Below are 18,819 nucleotides of genomic sequence, written 5' to 3' on the forward strand. Positions count from 1 at the left end.
GAAGACCCTGAGCTTAGGTCCGTGTGGCCCCTCAACCACCCTGAGCACCTGCACCTGGAACTCAGAGCCTCTACAACTGCTTATAGGCCATGTCAGACCTGACACTAAGAGGGATCCCTTTGGCTAAGTCTCCATGTTGTGGGGAATCCCAAAATAGGAAGACCCTAAAAACTCTTGCCACTAAAGAGATCAACAACTTACACTGCTGCTGTCACTGCCCCAAACTTCTTCAGCCTAGGTTAGAGCTAATGAATTAATTCAGCAAAGTTTCAGGATACAAAACCAACAAGCAAAAATCAGTAGCATTTCTAGACACTAACAATGTACTAATGGAAAAAGAAATCAAGAATGCAATCGCAGTTATACTAGGTACAAAAACACCCCTAGGAATCAATTTAACCAAGAGGTGAAAGATCTCTAAAAGGAAAACTATAAAACACTGATGAAAAAAATGGAAGAAAACATAAATAAGTGAAAAGATATACATGTTCATAGATTGGAAGAATTAATATTGTGAAAATAATCATACTGTCAAAAATGGTCCACAGATTCAGTGCAATCCCTATCAAAATACCAGTGACATTTTTCACAAAAATGGTGGAAACATAATAGCTGTACACATTTACAGGGTACATGTGATGTTTTTATATAGGCATGCAATGTTTTGATCAGGGTAATTGGGGTATCCATCACCTCAAGCATTTATTATTTCTTTGTGTTAGGAGCAATTCTGTTGGCCAGTTTCTCTGGTGAAGTGCTTCTGTTGGCCAGAATGCAGAGCCACCACCAAAATTTGCATGTTTGCCACTATGAGCCCGGCCCCAGGTGGCCTATCCCTGTTTATACCACCACCACCCCTGCCCCATATTCCCCATGGGGCAAGACAGGAGTGATCTGTCTTCAGAGGGCTCCAGACTGGCGAGGAAGCTGAATGTTTGCCTCCAACTCTCTTTTCCCACAGTGGAAACTGTGGACCTAGGAGAATCCTCTCATGTGGTGCTGTGCAGGCTTGGGGGAAGTATACTTTGCAGTCAGATGGAAGCTATTCCTCTTACCCTTTGAATGCAGCTTTTTTCCACTCTCCTGTCCCAGAGGGTGTGTTAGCCTCACTTTCAAGTTCTGAGGTATTCACAGAGGAATTCTTGTCCATGGATAGTTGCTAGTTCGATTTCTGTGAGGGATATTGGAGCCAAAGAACTTCTATTCTGACAACTTGTTCTTAGATCAAGCTTTCTTGTTTTGATTTCCTTCTCATTTCTTTTTCTGTATATTTTGAAGTTTTTTCCTTAGTGATTATCTGGAGATTACAATTAATACCTTAACTTTACATCAATAAAGTTTAAATTAATACCAATGCCTTATTTTCAATAGTACGTAAATACTGTACTCCTTTTCAGCCCCATCCCTTTCCCCTTTCTGTTGTTATTGTCACAATTATATCTTTATACATTGAATGCACATTAACATAGCATTTTAATCATTGTTTTATTCATTTGTCATTTAAATCATATAGAAAAGAGTTATAAACCATATATGCAATACTATTGTCCTTTGTATTTACTTATGTAGCTACCTCTACCCTTGTTCTTAGTGTCCCTCCCTTTCACCCTGGAGGAGTCCCTTTAACATTTATTGTAGGGCAGGTCTGCTAGTGACAAACTCTCTCAATTTTTATTTTATATTATGAATATGTTTTATTTCTCCATTAAAAATAGGCTTTGTTTTCTACTCCGGTGGCTGAGGCACAAGAATCCCTTGAACCTGGGAGGCACAGGTTGCAGTGAGCCAAGATTCCACCACTGCCCTGCAGCCTGGGCAACAGAGCGAGAGCGAGAGACTCCATCCTCCATCCCCACCCCCTGGCAAGAAAAAGGCTTTGTTTTTAATGGTAGTAGTGACCATTTTGCATTCCTACCAGCAATCAGTGAGTTCCTGTTACTCTACATCCTTGCCAGCGTTTGGTGCTGTGAGTGTTTTGGAGTTTGGTCATTCTTATTGTTTTAATTTGCAATTCCTAGTGAATCTATATGTGTCTTTGTATTTAAAGTGCTTTTTTTATTTTGTAGACAACATATATCTGGGTCTTATTTTCTTTCTTTCTTTGTTTCTTTTTTGGTGGGGGACAAGGTCTCACTCTATTGCCTAGACTGGAGTGTAGGGGCGTGATCATAGGTCACTGCAGCCTCCAACTCCTGGGCTCAAGCAACCCTCCTGCTTCAGTCTCCCCAGTAGCTAGGACTACAGGCAAGTGCCACCACACACAGCTAATTTTTAAATTTTGTGTAGAGATAGGGTCTCACTATGTTGCCTAGACTGGTCTTGAACTTCTGGTCTAAAGCAATCCTCCCATCCTGGCCCTCCTAAACACTAGGATTATAGGCATGAGCCACTGTGCACAGCCTAGGATCTTTTAATTCACTCTGGTAATCCTTTTAGTTGGTGTATTTAGACCATTGATTAGTGATTATTAATGTAGTTCGATCAATTTCTACCATATTTGTTACTGTTACCCATTTTTTGCATTTGTTTTGTTCCTATTTTTGTCTGCCATTCTTTCTCTACCTTTTGTGGTGTTAATTGAACATTTTATATGATTCCATTTTCTCTCCTTTCTTAGCATACTATTATACTTTTTTAAAGGCTTTTTTTTAGTAGCTCCCCTAGCATTTGCAATATACATTTACAGCTAATCCAAGTCTCAAATAATGCTATACTGCTTTATGGATAGTACCAGTACTGTATAACAACAGAATAATTCTAATTTCTCCCTCCAATACCTTGTGTCATTATGGTCATTCATTTCACTTTTACATAAGTATACATAGAATATATCTATATGTATATAAACATACATAATTAAATACTTTGTTGCTATTTTGACCTCCCAAAGGTCAAGCTGGGATTACAGGAGTGAGCCACCACACCCAGCCTGAAAAATAAATGTTTAAATTTTACCTTGACTTATTCCTTTTCTGATGCTCTTCCTTTCTTTATGTAGATCTGAATTTCTGACCTATATAATTTTCCTTTATTCTGAAAAACTTCTTTTAAAATTTCTTGGCTGGGCGCGGTGGCTCACGCTTGTAATCCCAGCACTTTGGGAGGCTGAGGCGGGCGGATCACGAGGTCAGGAGATCGAGACCACAGTGAAACCCCGTCTCTACTAAAAATACAAAAAATTAGCCGGGCGTGGTGGCAGGCGCCTGGAGTCCCAGCTACTCGGAGAGGCTGAGGCAGGAGAATGGCGTGAACCCGGGAGGCGGAGCTTGCAGTGAGCCGAGATCGCGCCACTGCGCTCCAGCCTGGGCAACAGAGCAAGACTCCATCTCAAAAAAAAAAATAAATAATAAAATAAATAATAAAATAAAATAAAATAAAATAAAATAAAATAAAATTTCTTCAAGGCAGGTCTACTGGCAACAAGTCCCCTTAGTTTTTGTTTGTCTGAGAAAGTCTTTATTTCTCCTTCACTTTTGAAGGATAATTTTGTAGAGTACAGAGTTCTAAGTTTGTGGGTTTTTTTTTTCTCCCAACGCCAAAGACTTTACTTTTTTCTTTTCTAGCTTGCTTGGTTTCTGACAAGAAGTCAGATGCAATTCTCATTTTTCTTCCTCTATAAGTAAGATATTTTTTCCTCTGGCATCTTGGAAGGTTTTTTTTCTTTAAAGTTTTTTTTTTCTTTATCCTTTATTTTCTGCAGTTTGAATATGATATGTCTAGTTATACTTTTTTTGAAGTTCATTTTGCTTGGTGTCTCTGAGTTTTTTGGATCTGTAGTTTAATATTAGACATTAACTTGGGGAAATTATCAGTCATTATTGCTTCAAATATTTCTTCTGTTCATTTCTCTCTTCTGTATTTGATATTTTCATTATATATATATTTCACTTTTTGTAGTTGTCCCACAGGTTGTGGATATTCTGTTCTGTTTTTTTCAGCCTTTTTTCTCTTTGCTTTTTCCATTTTGAAAATTTCTATTGGCATATCCTCAAGCAAGCCTTTTTTTCAGCCGTGTCTAGTCTAGTAATGAGCATTCTTCATTTCTGTTACAGAATTTTTTATCTCTAGCATTTATTTTTTATTATTTCTTAGAATTTCCATCTCTCTGTTTACATTGCCCACTTGTTCTGGCATATTGTGTACTTTATCCATTAGAGCCCTTGGCATATTAGTCATACTTGTTTTGCATTCCTGGTCTGATAATTTCAACTTTCCTGCCATATCGAGTTTGGTTTTGATGCTTGCTCTGTCTCTTCAAATTATATTTTTTGTTTTTTGGGGTTTTTTTTTTTTTGCTTTTTAATATGTCTTGTGATTTTTAATTAAAAGCCAGACAGGACATACTGAGTAAAAGAGCCTCCAAAAATAGACCTCTGTTTTTGAGGTGGTAAGGTGTTGGGGCAGGGGAAGCATTCTATAATCCTATAATTAGTTCTCAATCTTTTAGTGAGTTTTTTTCTCTGGACTATGAACTTCATAAACATTTTTCAATTTTCCTCCCATCTCCTTTCTTAGGTCACACAGAATGGCTAGAGGTAGCTGGAGTCTGGTATTTTTTTTCTCCTACATAGAAGGCTGGAGGTGGCTTGAGTTGGGTATTTCCTTTCTCTTAGGTGGGTTACACTCTGATAAAACCTCAGTAATTTAGGTTATGGTAGACTATTTTCTCTCAAGGGTAGGCCTTGTTTAGAACAGGATGTTCTGTCATATTTCAAAAAGATTACTTTTCCTCTCCTCTGGCAGCAGCATTCAATGATTTCTCACAAATTTTCACTATGGAACCTGGTTGAGCTCCTGGAGTTAAAACTCACAAAAGTGTTCTCCTCCTAACGTAGTGACTGAGTCCCTTTGACATTTTTATATCTTAGCTTTGTTCACATTGAGCCTCCAGCAATTTGTCAGTTACAATTTAGATTTTCCTACCTTAGCACTGATTCTGGTGGAGGTTTCTGCTCATGGGTTTCCACTCCAGGAAGTCATTATTCTCTGTATTTTCCTTTCTCTCCCTCTCTCTGTCTCCCTCTGTCTGTCTCTTTCTCTCTCTCTCTTTAATTTTTAGGGCAGTGGTTTGCCTTATAATCTCACTTCTCTTACACATCTAAGTAGAATTATTAATTTTTCAGTTTTCCCAGCTTTTAACTTATTGTTAGGATGAAGTGACAACTTCATGTTCCAGAAATGGAAAGTTCTTCTTCATTTTTTTGAAGAATGAGTTTGCCAGATATCAAATTTTTAGTTGACAGTTTTTCTCTCAGCACTTTCCACATGTCATCCTACCATGTTATGGTTCTGTTGTTTGTGGATGGATATCAGATTATAATATTATTTTGGATCCCTTGTATGTGATGAGTTGCTGCTTTCTTGCTACTTTCAAGGTTCTCTATTTTCGGCCTTTGACGACTTGACTATAATATGTCTTCATGTGGATGTCTTTTACTTTATCTTTCTTTGAGTCACTGAGTTTCTTGGATATATAGATTCATTTCTTTAATCAATTTGGGATGTTTTTGACCATTATTTTTTTCAAATATTGTTTCTGACCCCTTTTCTCTTCTCCCTCTGGGACTCATATTATGGGTATGTTGGTATGCTTGATGAAGTCCAAGAAATCTCTTAGGCTGTGTCCATGTTTCTTCATTCTCTTCTCTTTCTACTCCTCAGAATGGATAATTTCAATTGATTTATATTTAAATTGACTAATAATTCTTCTGCCAGCTCAAATATCTGTTGGACCCCTTCAGTGAATTTTTTATTTCAGTTATTTTAGTTTTCAGCTCCAGAATATTTATTTTTATTTAGTTCCTTTTTATAGTTTCTATTTTTTTCTTGATAGTCTCTGGTGAGAAATTATTCTTTTGGTTTTCTTTAGTTGTTTGAACATGTTATGACTGTTATTTTAAAGCCTTTGTCTAGTAAGTCCAATGCCTGAGTTTGCTGATGGACATTTTCTGTTAATTTTTTTTTCTTGAATTGGCCATACTTATTTGTTTCTTACATGCCTCAGATAAGCTAGACATTTAAATATTATAATGTAGCAACTCTGAAAATATGATTCTGCCCCCTCTCTATGGTTTGTTGTTCTTTGTTATGAGGTTGTTGTTCAGTGACTTTTCTACAGTGTGTATTTTCTACAGTGTGTATTTTTTCTACAGCATGTATTTTTTTTTTAAATGTGTGGCCACTGAAGTCTATGTTCAGCTAGCTGTCTGTTAGTGGTGTTTTAACAGAGTTGCCTTAAGTACCTGGAGCCAAGAGAGTCAAAAAGGAGGGCAAAAATCCTCTACCAGTCTTTGTAGATTGGTTCTGTGTTGGGTACTCCTTCAATGCCATGTCAGGCCATTGACAACTCTGTCTTAGCCTTCACTTTGGCTGTGCAGAGTCTGCAGACCAATTGCATGTAAATGCTTAGGGTCTTCCCAGGCCTTCTTAAGGCCTGTTTCTTGCCCTGGATATGGTCATGGCCTTCTGATTTCTCTGTATTTTAAAATTTCTATTCTCCCACGTATCTCTTTCCCAATGTCTTTCTTTCCAGGTTTCTCTGTCTATTTCTTGTTCAAAGTATTGTCCCTTGTCCCAGGCTGCTGTGTCCAATACATGTGTCTTTAAATGCTTTCAACAAAAGCCTCCTTGGGAGCTGCTCCAGCCCTGGGAACGCTGTGAGTCAGACAAAACAGTTTTAGCTAGTTCATTAGCTGCTTTCTCAGATAGACAGAACCCTGGAGTTCTCTACTTTGCCATTTTCAGCCCATGTTATGCATTATAGTGGGCATAATTTTGGTTGTTGAATAACATTCTAACTAGCAGATGTACCATAATTTATTTAACATTTTCCAGTGTTGAACATTTTGTTTATTTATAATTTTTTGCTTTTTTAAATAAGGCTACAATGAAAATCTTTCTACATATAGTTTTTACCATTTCACCAGATTCTTTAGGATGCATTCCCAGAAATATAGTTACTAGGTCTGAGAATATGACCATTTTAAGATTCCTGATACTATGATCAAATTGTCAAAAAGATTGTACTGATTTTTATTTCAACCTCACGAGTAATCTTAAACTTAGAATTTTTCTGAAATAGTTTTGTCACTGGCAAAAGTCTGTGAGAAGTGATACATATTTTAACTTCCTTTTAATGTTTTAAAGAAGTGCTTCTCAAACTGCCATGTGCATAAATTATCCCAGGATCTTGTTGGAAAGTAGAACTCAATTCAGAGCATCTTTGGTAGAGCCTGAAACACTGTGTTGCTAATAAGCTCCCAAGGTGTTCTGATACTGCTGGTCTGTAGATCACACTGTGAGTGGCAAGGCTTGAGGTTTAAACTGCAGCAAAGAACAAAGCAGGAAAACCCTTCCTGAGTTTTAAAAGAAAGCAAGTTTGAAAAACCTCATTAAAATTTTTTTTTTCCAAATAAAGTAATCTCCCACAGTTATCTAAATTAGATCAAAGACCAAGAAAAGAACACAAGCTTGTTATTGATATGAATGAAGGCTAAAAGAGGAAGTAAAATTAGAGATACTGCCTGGGGTTTTGACTAAAATACCCAATGTAGAGAGTTCCTCTCTCTAAGAAGTGTATTGAGGCTTGAACTTCGTGTTAATGATAATCTTTTATCTAGGCAGGCAACATATTGAGTTTTTTCATTCAAATGCATAAGTATCTTTGGTATCATGAATTTCTCTGTAGAAATATTACATAGTACACAAATATGTCTAAAAATGTCTTTTTTATGTTAAACAGATGTTCACCAATACCTTTATTTTTCATTAGGCCAATTTTAAATATTATTGTTATTCTAAGCAAATTCAAATTTCCTGATATTTGGGTGATATTTAATCAAGGCATTAGCAAATTTCATCGTCTGTTTTGTGTCCTGGAAAATAAAGGATAAAATACTATAAAAATTATTTTAAGTTTATATCATTTGATACTATAATTTATTTATACATTATCATCATTAATATAATAGAGGAACTGCCTTTATTGTTATCTATGACAGGAATTCTAGAACAGTGGCATGAAAGAACTCTCTCCTTCCCTGTGGAAGACCTGGATACGCCATTTGGTCTACGTCTCAAGTCAATTCAGTAAGTATTTATTGAGAGAGCATTTTTTGTTCTAGGCATTTTGATAACTACAACAACTATAAGATAAAAAGTCCTTACCATTCAGTTGTTTCCAAATTATTTTAACTGTGAAATAATTACCACGTAATCTTTTTCAGAGGGAAATGTGGCACGCAGATAGTTGTGACAGTCCACCTTTTGGGTTCTGCAAGTTGTTTTAGGTTGAGGCTTATAGGAAGCATTAGAGATTGCAAAGTGAAAAAAATTGAATGCTACCATTTTCAGGCCAATTTTTACTGATTACACAAACAAATGTCAAATTGTTCATTCAGAGCTATCTTCAGATGCTCAATATTTTATAAGTGACTTACCACTATGTTGAAATGGTGAGAACAGATTCTCCAGTGACGTTTCTCAGCCTGTAACTTATGTTATGGCCCTTCTTTTTTTTTTTTGAGACGGAGTCTCACTCTGTCGCCCAGGCTGGAGTGCAGTGGCGCGATCTCGGCTCACTGCAAGCTCCGCCTCCTGGGTTCACGCCATTCTCCCGCCTCAGCCTCCAAAGTAGCTGGGATTACATGCGTGTGCCACTACTGCCTGGCTAATTATTGGCCCTTTTTAGTAAACATAAAATTCACACACACATACAAACGCACACCTACCCTGTGTTAAGTTTTTAAATATGTGAAGAATTCTAAATAACTTCATCTAGGCCTAATTTCACGAGTCATGTCAATATTAAGAGTCATACCCTAAAAGTAGTTTAATTTGCTGGTATAGGCATTGATGACTTCAAGTTTCATTTAGTACAATTTATCCTTAATACTTGGGAGATAAATGGAGGTGAGAATGTTTTTGCTCTATTTTTTTTATTCAGTCAATCATTCTACAGAAGGTTTTAGTTTCTTCTTCCTGCCTTTATTTACTCTGACTTTTCTTCCAAGAACCCCTGATTTTTGCCTTGTAGACCTGGACCTTCACATTCAGGGGTGCAGGGGACTCTTGCGGTGAGGCACGCAAGGTGCTGAGAATGGTTAAGGAAAAGGGTGGAGGCTTCATCAGAGTAGGTTCTGTTGAATAATTTTCTGAGCTGTGTGGCTCTTCTTAAACAAATCAGGTGGACTCTGTGTAAATCTCAAGTCTTTCAAAAACTGGTGAATGAACCAGTCTCCACACTAAATATATGCCACAGTTACAGATCTCCATCACAGCAGACATTTCTGTTTAGACAGGGCCCCAGAGATTAAATATGAGTGTTCATGAGTGTCTTCTTATGCCTGCTGGATGCCTATACCTTACAGGGCAAGGGATGATGAGGATAGTTTATCAGTTCCAGTCCAATCTTATGAATTTCTCCTTCATTTGATAGGGGGTTTTTCAGCATCATGTAGATTTGTATATTTCAAATATATCTGTACACTGGAATCAACTCGGAAACTTTTTATAAAACAACGCTTTGGCTCCTCCCCAGATCAGTTGAATCACAGTCCCTAGGGGTAAGGCTAAAGTGCTGAGATTTTTAAAAATTCCTTAAGTGATTCTCACACACAACCATAGACTAGGAACCTTTAATGTAGAGCAATGGTTCTCAAACTCAGCTGCACATTAGACCCTCTTGGGAATTTAAAAATATCCTGATACCCAGGCTGTACACCAGACCAATTAAGAATCAGAATCTATGGGGGCTGAGGCTCAGACATTAGGCTTTTTTTCCTTCTTTGTTGTGGCGGAGCATTTTTTTCAACTAAATCAGTATTTTTTAACAACCCCCAGGCAGTCACAATATGGGGACAAGTTTGAGAACCATTGGTGAACATCCTTTCACTCCATGTAATAGTTCACACCTAATGCAAATACGCCCCTGGCCATGAGTGAATTATGTCAGTGCTTCTCAAACATAAATGTTCATATGATTACCTTGGGATCTTGTTTCAATGCAGATTCTGATTCAAGAGGGATGTCACTGAGAGTCTGCATTTCTAACAAGTTCCCAGGTGATGCTGATATTACTGGCTAAGTGACCACACTTTGATTAGCAATGAGTTTTGCCACTGAAAATGGCATCTGAATGAACCTTTAAATTAATAAATTTTAAAAAATGGAATATAGGCATTCATATAGAGGCCCACATTTAAAAATAATTAATCATATTTGACTAGCCTGCACTTATATTTCTGGTAAGAGATCTTATTTTATTTTTATTTTTATTTTTTTCAGACAAGATTGTAGTGATGCAGTCTCGTCTCACTGCAACCTCCATCTCCTGGGTTCAAGCTATTCTCTTCCCTCAGCTTCCCGAGTAACTGGATTACAGGCGACCGCCACCGTGCCTGGCTAATTGTTTGTATTTTTAATAGAGACAGGGTTTCACCATGTTGGCCAGGCTGGTCTCAAATTCCTGACCTCAAATGGTCCAGCCGCCTTGGCCTCCCCAAATACTGGGATTACAGGCACGATCCACCACGCCCAGCCCAAAAGATCATATTTTATTTAGGTAACTTAATAAGACAATTAAGGAGATTGTGTAGTCCCAGATAATACTGCAATGTTTTAGATAGACCATGTGTGAGGAAGACTTTAAAAAGATTCAAGCATTGAGTAGTTCCATGTACTAGAGCAGTGTTTTTAAATTTTTGGCAGTAACAGACCTCTTTTTATTAAAACAAATTTAATTACAAAATCCATCCCATTTTACTTACCAAACAGGGACATGTTTTCCCATATGTATGTGTGTGTGTGTGTGTGTGTGTGTGTGTGTGTGTGTGTGTGTATGTATCTGTTTGATGGGAAAATATGTCCCTGTTTCTGGAAACCCTGAACTATTTCTACACAGCCTCTTGTTCCTCAGAGAGTGGGCTGCAGCCCTATGATACAATGTATGGAGAATATAAGAAATCTATTCTGAGAATTCAATTAAGCTTATGTTAAGCTTAAATATGAAATCTTCATTTACATGATATGGCTTGTGGTCAAAAGGTTAATGTAGTCATTCATAATTCATTAAGAAACTTCCGTTGTTGGCTTATTATAAGTCAGTCATAGTTCTAGGAAATGAAAATAATAGTGGGAAGATCTATTCAAAAATAATAGAAGAAATAAATTTTTTATCCCTAAATTGAAATTTATGCTAATTATGCAAAAATTCAGAAAATTACATAAAAGCACAATGTAGAAACTAAGTTACCTATAATGTCATCCCTCAGAAATAACCACTGTTAACATCCTTTAATAGAAATATGCTTCTAGATTTTCTTCACGTATACATACACATTTTTTTCTTTCATTTTTTCTTCTTTCTTTTCTCTTTTTTTAAGTGAGATGATATCATGTGTGTTGCACTGCAGCCTGCTGCTTTTACTCATTCATATGTCGTGGACCTCAAAGTTTAGATTAGTCCGATCCAAGTGCATTGCCAGATGGTCACTTAGAGGTGGTGATGGTGGCTTTAGCCTCCTAATAAACTGTATCAGGCATCCCAATAAATAGTTCAAGTAAAAGGTACCCCAATAAATACTTAGTTCCAGTAAAAACAGAGTGCTTGGTAAACAATGTTGCTTCAGTATAAATTCTTCTGTGGGACTGGCACTGCCCTTCCAACTAGATTGTCCCTTTTAGACCCCTTCCACAGAGCCATCACTGCCAGTCTGGAATGATAAATTTGACTAACCTGTGTGAGATTGGGTGAACAATTAAAAACTTCGTTTTACTGTTTCTCACACCTCCATTATTCTCTTGAGGTGTTTTATCGTCATTCTTTTCACACATACTAACAACCAAAAGTGATTTTCCCTCCAATCCACTTAAATTAACCAACTCCACTCCTTCTAGTACATTCATTGTCAAAGCTCACAAGAAAATGGGGATGAATTAGGCTTCTTCTTTCCTGGCCTCTCTCCCATCAACATCCTTCAGACAAGACTAAACATTCCAGACAATAACATCCATACAAGAGGTTGCTTTCTTAAATCTTAAAGGAATATTACAGTGTAAAGAGAATACATATTGAAATACTAGCTTCCGTTTAAAAAAAGTGGTGGAAGAAAGACCAAAGTTCACCCTTGTCCTTGATAATCATTCAAACACAACAAGGAGAATGAGAAACAAAAAATGCAAATGCTGGCTCAGTGGCTCATGCCTGTAATACCAGCACCTTGGGAGGCCAAGGCAGGCGGATCACTTGAGGCCAGGGATTTGAGACCTGGCCAACATGGCGAAACCCTGTTTCTGCTAAAAAATACAAAAATTAGCTGGGTTTAGTGGTGCACGCCAGTAATCACAGCTACCTGGGAGGCTGAGGCATGAGAATCGCTTGAACCTGGGAAGCAAAGGTTTGTGTGAGCCAAGATGTTGCCACTGCACTCCGGCCTGGGTGACAGAGCAAACCTCTGTCTCAAAAAAAAAAAAAAGTAAATGCCATTTTTGATAAATCTAGGAGATAACTATAATTATGAACCACAAAATACAAGGAGGGACTATGGGAGAGAAGAATTCTCATGGCTGTGGAGTCTAGATTAAGCCAGCAGAGGATAGTTCTCCAAAGTAGGAGGCACACCTTGATTTGAGAGGCAACAACCTGTTTGGAATGATAGAAATATGGTGGCCAAGCTGGCAGCAGAAGCTTTCCTACAACCTCACTGCCTTCTGTACTTTTATCTCCACTATTTCTAGGTCACTCTCTTAAGTACCCTAACTCCAAGAATCCTTCAAACAAACCATTCATTCTCTTCTGGTTGCCCTCACCCACCTCATATCACCTTCCTTGTTTACCCAGTTTAAATTTCTTGATCAATTATTGTATCAGTTATTTGCATACATTCTTCATTTCCTTGCCCTTTTTTCACTTCCTCTTACTCACCTGGGAAAATTCCAACCCTGCTTTATCTTAGATTCTGAGCTTTGACTTGTGCAGCTGAATGTGGGTGGAGAAACCCCACAACCGTGCTGCTGTGTCTCAAACGTGCCGCTGAGGCATCTGGTGGGCTCTGAATGCTGCTTGGTAATCAGAGTACGTGTTCTCGGTCCTTTCACCCTCCTGCTCTTCTAAATGACTTCATGTTTTCACTTTTAACTTTGCACTCCAACGACTCTACATATTGTCCTCAAGCCCCCCAAAATTTACTGTCAGTTGATGAACTTGCTTCCTATATATAGAAAAAAAGAATCTATCAACAAATGGAAGAATGAGTTGTCGGTCTTGTGTCCCATGAGCTGCCTTCTCTTACTCTTTGGCAGCCACGGAGGTGCTCTGCTTAAGAGAATTTGCTATGAGGTGTGTAGTTGGCTGACAGCCTCCTGCTGATGAACTTGTGGTTTCACACTCAAAGCTCTTTTCAGGGTTTATACTCAAAGCTCTTTCTTCCTCTTCCCACATGACTCTCAGGCCCCTCCCAGCCAGGATACTAGAGCTGGGTCATTTTTGCCTCACATGTGATTCTCCTAACAGGCAACCTCTGTTTTGCTATCTCTTATTGATCTGATAAAGACTTTCTCATAGTGGCACTATGGTCTAAGTCTCCTCCTACCCAATCTTTCTCCTCCCTTTTCATTCTTTAAGCCTTATTGAGATTTAATTCACATATCACACAATTCACCTATTTACAGTGTACAATACTAGTTTTTACTATAATCAGAGTTATGCAACCATCACCACAATCAATCTCAGAAAATTTTTATCACCCGAAAAAGCAACCCATACTCTTTAGCGGTCACTACCCAATTTCCCCCCTCTCCGTGCTCCAAACCCTTATGGCCCCAGACATCCACTAATCTACTTTATGTCTTTATAAATCGGTTCCTTCTGGATAATTCATATAAAGGAATCATACCATATGTGGTCTTTTTGAGTGGCTTCTTTCAGTTAGCATAATGTTTTCAAGGTTCATCCATGTTGCAGCATATATCTGTACTTTGTTCCTTTTATTGATGAATAATATTCCATTGCATGGCTATATCACATTTTATTTATGCATTTGTCAGTTGATGGACATTTGGATTGTTTCTACTTTGGGGCTATTATGAATAATACTGCAGTGAACATTTGTGTACCGGTGTTTGTGTGGATATTTGTTTTCATTTCTTTGGGTGTATACCTAGGGGTGGAATTGTTGGTTCATATGACAACTGTATGTTTAACATTTGGAAGTGCTAGCCAGTCCTCTTCATTCCCTTTCTTCACTTACAGGTCTCAGACCTGCATCATAGTCCGAAGGAGCTCCCCAACCTACAACTGCTCTCTTTTCCATTTATTCTTCACAGGTGTTTCTCCCAAAATCTCTTGCACATGTAATGCCATCCTGACATCTGCTTCTCATAGCACCCACACTTACACATCCTGGTGAATACTCTGTGCTCCCATCTAAGGCCTAGATCCTGTCACCTTTTCCTATTCAGGGACATTGCTCCAGCAATTCCTCTTCTCCTTGCCTCATCATCAATTGTTACTTTTCCAGTGGACCATTATGTAACTTACATGTTTTTCTCAGAATCAATTGTTTAATTCAACGAACAATTTTTCTCTTGGCTCCACTTCCTTTTCCAGCACTTTTCACATTTCTCTCTTCTCCTTTAATAAAAACTTCTCCCTAATAGTTGTCTACACTCTATATTTACTCAATATCTTGACCCACTAGTTTATAATTGCTTTTGTCAGTGGTTCAACACGATAGACAATTCTAAGCCCTTATCTTAGATGACATAGCAATATTTGATGTAGTCAGTTCCCCCTCCTCTTTAAAATATTTGGCCTTCTGCATGTTGGCTAAAAACAAAATGAAATAAAAAGCTTGGCCTTCAGATGTTAATATTATAGATTTTTTTTCCCTAGCATACTGGCTCCTCATCAGTCTCATTTGCTGGTTCCTTCTAATGCCTCCAAACTCTGAACATTGGACTATCCCAGGTTTTTGTCATTGGATCTCTTCTCTTTTCTATCTATATCTACACTCAGTCTCTTGGTGACTTCACCCCATACCATGGTTTTAAATCTCTATTTTTATGCTGATGACTGCCAGTTTTATATCTCTAGCTCAGGCATCTCTCCTGAACTCCATCCAGTCTCATATATTTGACTGCTTATCTGATTTCTCCTCTTGCATACCTAATAAGCTTCTCATACTTATTTTGTCCAAACTGAGCTCTTAAACTTGCTTCTTACCCAGTCTTCTTTATCTCAGTAAAAGATAACTTTATCTTTACAGTAGCTTGGGTCAAAACTTCAGAGTCAAGTCATCTTTGACTATTTTAGTTCTCTCACACCCTAGATCTAATCCATTAGCAAATCCTGCTATCTTTGGAATGTATTCTGAATCCTGTAACTTCTCACTGCGTCCAAGGACATCACCCAGGTCCAATCCAAAGTATTTTCCAACTAGCTATTGCAACAGGCCCCGTATTGGTCTTGTTGCTACTCTTGGTCCCTATAATCTTGGTCCCTATAGATATTAAGAAATTATTGTTAATTTTGGGGGCTGTGATAATTTATGGTAATTATGTTTTTAAAAAGTGCTTATTAGTTATAAATGCATATAGTTAGACATACATACTAAAGCATTTATAGGAAAAAATCACGATATCTGGGGTCTGCAAAAATTTTGGGGGAAGCAGAATAAACAAGATTGGCAAAATGTTGATAGCTATGAAGGTGAATGATGGGTCGAGGAAGGCTTAATACTATTATTGATAATAGAAGAGATTAGGGAAATACAGTAGTCCTCCCTTATCTGCAGTTTCACTTTCTATGATTTCAGTTACCTTGGGCTGAAAATATTAATTGAAAAATTCCAGAAATAAACAATTATTAAGTTTTAAATTGTGTGCTGTTCTGAGTAGCATGATGAAATCTCTACCGTCCCGCCTTGACCTGTGCAGGAAGTGAATTACCCCTTTGTCCAGCATATCCATGCTGGATATGCTACCTGCCTGTTAGTCCCTTAATAGCTGTTTTGGTTATCAGATTGTTGCAATATCACAGTGTGTGTGTTCAAGTAACCGTTGTTTTACTTAGTAATGGCCCCAAAGCTCAAGAATAGTGATCCTGGCATACTGTTATAATTGTTCTCTTTTATTTTTAGTTATTGCTAATCTCTTACTGTGCCTAATTTATAAATTAAACTTTATCATAAGTACATATGTATAGGAAAAACATAGTATATACGGGATTCAGTACTATTCAAGGTTTCAGGTATCCACTGTGGTTCTTGGAATATATGCCTTGTGGATAAGGTGGGGACTACTGTACCTTCAAAGTTCTTAAGGAGAAGAAGCACAATCAAGAAATTTATGTCCGGGCACGGTGGCTCACGGCTGTAATCCCAGCACTTTGGGAGGCTGAGGTGGGCGGATCACGAGGTCAGGAGATCTAGACCATCCTGGCTAACACGGTGAAACCCCGTTTCTACTAAAAAATAGAAAAAATTAGCCGGGCGTGGTGGTGGGTGCCTGTAGTCCCCGCTACTCGGGAGGCTGAGGCAGGAGAATGGTGTGAACCCAGGAGGCGAAGCTTGCAGTGAGCTGAGATTGCGCCACTGCACTCCAGCCTGGGCAACAGAGCGAGACTCCATCTCAAAAAAAAAAAAAAGAAGAAATTTACATGTAGCTAAACTTAAGTAGAAAGGAAACAGGAAAACATTTCTGAACGTGCACCAATTAGAGATTAGTTCTCCTGAACTCTTCTTGAATAAACTAACAAAAGATGAACTGAGAGATTAACAGAGAAACTATAGCAAAATGACTTGTGAATGTTGAATGTCTTATATTGTAGGACTAAGAATAAAATAAATGTGGAGATTATAGCTACAGAACAGAATGCAAGTTTTTAGAAATGACGTAAGTTACAAAAGTAGTCCCAATATTATTCTGTTTATTTATTTATATTTTTTTGAGGCAGAGTCTTACTCTGTCACCCAGGCTGGAGTGCAGTGACACATGATCTCTGCTCACTGCAATCTCTGCCTCCTGGGTTCACACAATTCTCCTGCCTCAGCCTCCCAAGTAGCTGGGACTACAAGCATGCACCACACCTGGCTAATTTTTTTGTATTTTAGTAGAGACGGGGTTTCACCATGTTGGCAGGGCTGATCTCTAACTCCTGGCCTCAAGTGATCCACCCACCTTGGCCTCCCAAAGTGCTAGGATTACAGGTGTGAGCCACCATGCCTGGCACTATTCATTTTTCAAACTCAAATGACATCTACTTTAAGAGAACATACTTTGTGGGGAGACAGATCTAGATTCAAATAGCAACTTTAATACTAGAGGTTATGTCAGTTTGGGTTTGAAATGAAATTCAGGCAATTTCTGTACTTTATTTTCTGTAAGATAGAGATAATAATACTTACCTAATAGTGTATAAAACCAAATAATAAGAATTTCAGTCATTTCAATATTTATTGTACCAGGCACTGTCCTAGGTATTAGGTATATGGTAATGGATAAAATAGACCTGGAACTCACCCTCTCCTTGAAAGAAACAGACAAATAAATAAATGAAATATATTGTATGTGAAGTGGTAGTAAGTGCAATGGAAATAAACTAATTAAGTGTTTGGTGTAGGCTGAGGATGGAGAGGCATTGAAATTTCAATTGCAATTGCATCTCACCTAAGGAAGTGATGAAGTGAGCCATGGGGATGTGGGAACGTGGGAGAGGGGCCAGGGAGAGTCACTGTTCTGATTCCTGGCTGCGGCTGTGATTACTGCCACATTTCTTGTAATTATGCATGTCGGCTTCCTTGAAACACCAGCTCTGGCCTTCTACAACTTCAGACCAAGATCTCCCAGTCAAGTGCCTTCCTGTTTGCATTCTATAACTGAGCCACAAACAGCCCTGTCTTGAGCTCTTATTTTCTTATAAAGGTTCTGGATATATCTGTATTTTATTTGGTATGCTCTTAATTATAGCCCTTTCTCCCCATTCCCCTTCTGGCTGCTGGAAGGTGGTGGACGGCTAGGCTGGAAGGCAATCTTGAGCAATACCATCTTATGTTGGTATTTATAATTTGGTTTTATACCCTATTAGGTAAGTATTATTATCTCTATTTTACAGAAAATAAAGTGTAGAAATTGCCTGAATTTCACTTCAAACCCAAACTGACATAACCTCTAGTATTAAACACCAATTATCAGTCATCACACCTCCTAATACCCAGTCATTTTATCCAGGCTAAGCTTCTGCACCTCAAATTCTTCCCTTAAGGTGAATTTTTTCTATAGCCAGACCTCTGCCCAGGGAGTTAAGTGGTAACCTGTTTCCTGATAGCTTAGGGGTATTATTAATATGGAGGATTTGGCCACTGATCCTCATTTTGTCCTGCCATTGTTCTTATTCATTAATTCATTTATATAATATTTAGCATACACTATGTGTCAAACTTGCATTGATACTGGATATACAATAGGGAATAAAACAAATATAGTTCTGCCCTCATGGTCTACAAGGATTTCTTTGGATTCTTATAGAATACATTCTTCCTCTGCCTACCCTACCAGGTAACAAATAGGTATATTTCTTGGGCTGCCTCATCTTTGCACACTCCATAACTTGTTGTACATGTATTTATATCTGATGATTGTATCTTTCAGCAGCAGCATTTGTGATTTTAGAATTTGATTGATTTGTAATAAGTGTACTCAGTGCTATTTGACTTAAATTTGTTACATTGCAACTTAATGTAGCCCTGATAAAACTGGGGCTCCCGTGTGGTCTGGCATATATAGTAAATGCCTTAAAAACACAAGCATTATAGTCAAGAATAC

General features: G+C 38.0%; 1 pseudogene; it reads right to left on the reverse strand.

Annotated features, from left to right (window-relative positions):
• Positions 1-17,785, reverse strand: part of LOC101176290 — a 31,308-nt pseudogene extending 13,523 nt beyond the window's left edge.
• Positions 17,786-18,819: the final 1,034 nt, after the last annotated feature.

This window comes from Nomascus leucogenys, chromosome 1a (assembly GCF_006542625.1).
Source record: "Nomascus leucogenys isolate Asia chromosome 1a, Asia_NLE_v1, whole genome shotgun sequence".
Taxonomy (NCBI): Eukaryota; Metazoa; Chordata; class Mammalia; order Primates; family Hylobatidae; genus Nomascus; species Nomascus leucogenys.